Below are 3,633 nucleotides of genomic sequence, written 5' to 3'. Positions count from 1 at the left end.
CTCTGTTATTGTTTCCTTGGGTGGGCTGTGACCTGTGGAGTGGGGAGCAGGGGTGCTGAAACAGCTGCCCCGAGCCAGCAGGGATCAGCTCTGCAGTCAAACACAAACACACTTGGTACCTTCCTGGGCACTGTGCATCAGTCCTGGTCTGAGTCTTTGGATGTTTCTGGACACAGAGAAGCTCTGACAAAAGTCAAGAGAATTCTGGAATGTTAAGGGAAGAGGGAGCACTTCACGAAGGCCAAGCTGTAGCAAGCCCTGCTTCCAAAATGCTTTGGAGAATCTCCCATGGGTGTCCCACATCCTTTTCTTTTAAAAATGAAATTAGATCTGAGTACAACCTAGCACTTGGTGGCTAAAAATTGCTTTAGGCTTTTCCAAACTCCAGACTGTGTGCTTAAGCGCAATGTATGACATGCCAATTTAGGAAATATGGTGAAAAATACTCTCCCTGTGTGTAATTGAAGCCCCACCTTCACTCCGTTACCCTCCAGCCCACAGCAGCTGCATAAAAAGGCTACAGCAAACCTTCAGGTGGGGAAGTGCTGGTGGTGGAGATGCGACAGGCTTTGGGCAGCGATGCTTTTCAGGCAGGTGGGAGAGAAGAGCAGGAAGGTAGCACTGCTGGGTGCTGGAAAAGGGCAGTGTTTGGGCTCAGCTGTGGAGTGTCACCAGCTGGCTCCAACCCAAATACCCTCAGGGCTGCCCTTTGGAATGGTGTGATCTGGTCTCTCCCCTGGATGGAAGAGATAGGGCTGAGCTAGGGCTTCCTGGGGGAGAGTTGCTTTAGATACTTCTGCAGTGTCTGAGGTTTGGAAAGCTACAGGAGAGCCCTCTCCAGTGGCGACGTGTCTTGGCTGGCTGGGAGCAGGGAACACTGCCCACCAAAGCCAAGCACAGCCAAGGTGTGCTATTTGTGTCACAACACCAGGCTCACCTTGCCTCTGCCGCGTGCCAAAACGCCCATGAGGCTGGCACTCCCTCCCTTGTCCCTGCACCCTGGTTTTGTTCAGAGGCCAGTGGGCTTTTGGCTCGATTCGAGAACAGCCAAGGAAGCCACCTCTGACCCATACTTTCTGGAGTAGGACGAAGGCTGGAGAGGCAGATTCCAGCTGGCTGGACACATCCAACGAGGTCCTGCACCAATGTGCTGGTGCAGGCAGGCCATGTAACCAGGGCAAGGTGATGTGAGTCACATCTGCAGGGCTGAGAGACCTGGAAATGAGAGAAATCAGGATTTCCATACTATATAGAGTCTGCAGATCCCCAGGCAAGATGGACTGAAGGCTCCTGGTCTAAGGAGACTGGAGCTGGGTCCATGGAGTGGCAGCAGCAGAAGAGCCCTTTTATGTCATTAGGGTGGCCCTGGGAGGGAATCCCCCACCCCAGAGGCATGAGGTTACCCTCCCCTGGGAAAAGGCTCTCCCCTTTCCTCACACCGACCACTTTGCTGACCTGAGCATCCTGAATGGGCCAGGATTTCACTCTGACTAGGGTGGGGCTGCCTTGTTCCTGCAAGGAGGGCTGGATGGGGGCAGCCTCAGAGCAGCAGGTGTCCTTTCCCTCATGCCAGCAGTCCATCCTAAATCTCCCTCTCACACAGGGGCCACAGCGGGGCAGCCCCTTGTTCTGCCTTGCCCTGTGAGCAGCCACTCCTTGGGAACAGCTGCCAGCCCCAGACTTAATTAGATGGAACAAAATCCCTTAGTAGCTCGCTCCCCGTCCCTCTGGGCTGAATCCATGAGTTCTTGTTAAATCCAGCTTCTGTCACCAATCCCGTTCAAAACAGGGCTCCCCAAACCCTGGCATTGCCTTCCTCCAGCCTGTCACCTGCTGGAGGGCAGGGTTTCAGCAGCACTGTGTCCTTGCCCATCCAGCACCTCTGAATTGTTATTCATGGGACAGGGAGGTTGCTCTGGCTACTCACCAGTCTGAGTCATCACCCCTTGTGAAAATCTATTTTTGCCACCTCTTTTATCTCCAGGAAGAAGTTGTGGTCCCTGCTGAGGGAGAGGTCAGGACCCCAGGAGCAGTGAGCCATGCCCTGCTGTGATACCCAACTCTTCCACGTCCCAGCATGGGTGAGTGGGTCAGGGCTGGTGCAGAGGGGCTCACTCACCCCACTCACCACCACAGTGGCACCCAACAGAGGTATAAACCTTGCCACCACAATCCTGCAGCCTTTGGCAATAAAATTTGGATGTCCAGGACAGTGCAAAGTCCCCAGCATAGCAACATTTTCCCCAACTGGGGACACAAAAAGCTTTGTAGAGGTGTACAGCACTTTTCTTCACAGGGATGCAGGCAAAGGTTGTCCCTCCCCCCTGGACCTGCACACTCTGAGGCAGGGTGGGCTGGTCCAGCACTCACATGGGTTCCTTTTGAATCTGCTCCTGCCCGGCCACTGCCAGGGGTGGGCATGCTGCAGGCAGGGGGTGACTCTGGGGGGTGCAATCCCCTGCCACCACTAGGAAGGGGCAGGTTGGAGGCTGGTGGCCTCCCTTCAAGCTGCGGAGTGCAGGCTTCTGTTTACTTTGCATCCCACACCAGTGCCCACTCGTCCCAGCACACCAAGCACTCACTCTCCTGAAGCACTGGCCTTGCTGCCAGAGCCAAACACTTGTTGCTTGGGCTTTCCTCACACTCACCTGCTCATCCTGCTCCATGTCCACCTCCACCTTTCCTCCTCATGGTTACCTTCATCTCTTTCTCTTCCTTAACCGCCCCATCTGTCTTCCTCTCCTCCTCCTCCTCACAGCCTCCCAACACCATGAGTCTCTTGGTGGCTCCAGGGATTTTGATGGGCTGGGGCACAATGTACTCTATGGGGAGAAAGGGTGACTGTATCCTGCCAGCAGCATTCCCCTCCGTGCTCCTATGAAGCCAAATTTGAGAAGTCTTTGTAGCTCTGGCTCCCTTGCTATCAACTCAAATATGCCTGGGGGGAAAGAAGATGTAATCTTTACTGGTGTTTCATATCCAGCACTGGAGCTGTTTTAAACACACATGCTGCTGATTCCCTGCTGGCTAAAAAGGATTTCCTGCCATTACTGAGCAGAGCTTGAAATCAATTTTGTTCGCTTTCCCTCCTGTGTTCCTGGCTTGGCTGAGCTGTGTTGCCAAGGCTCCGATGTGCCTGGGGAACAGGAAAGGGCATGGCACAGCTTGTGTCTCATGGGCAAGTGCGGTGTCTGAGCAAGAAAAAAGTGGTTATCTGAAGTATCTCCTTTATGAGTGGTTTAGAACAGAGCAATGGTGGGGGAAGATTAAACATGGGCATTTATTTTCCAAATGGATAGCACAGGTGTGCAGGTTGGAGGGTGAGGCATCCCATGACAGAGGGTGAGGCTCTCTGCAACAGTCCTGTTTGAGGTGGGAGAGCAAGACAACCACTCTGTGCCCTCCCAGAGAGGCATTTCCAAGAGCTGGAAAGTTGCTGGTTTAATTTTTAAGAGAAAGGCAAGGAGGGAAAGGCCCAAAAGACCCTCCCAGGGAATGCCTGATTACGAGGCACGAACCCTCGGAGTATCGAGGGGCCCTTTATTTTCAGCCTAGGCATCTCGCAGGGAAAAATCCTCCCTTGGGCTGTCCCGGAGGAGCATCCTCTCGCCAGAAGCTCCCGCCGGGCTGATT

Source organism: Manacus vitellinus, unplaced genomic scaffold (assembly GCF_001715985.3).
Source record: "Manacus vitellinus isolate BGI_N305 unplaced genomic scaffold, ASM171598v3 scaffold_5_pilon, whole genome shotgun sequence".
Taxonomy (NCBI): domain Eukaryota; kingdom Metazoa; phylum Chordata; class Aves; order Passeriformes; family Pipridae; genus Manacus; species Manacus vitellinus.
The sequence above is the reverse complement of the archived record's forward strand: the minus strand, read 5'-3'. Positions refer to the sequence as shown.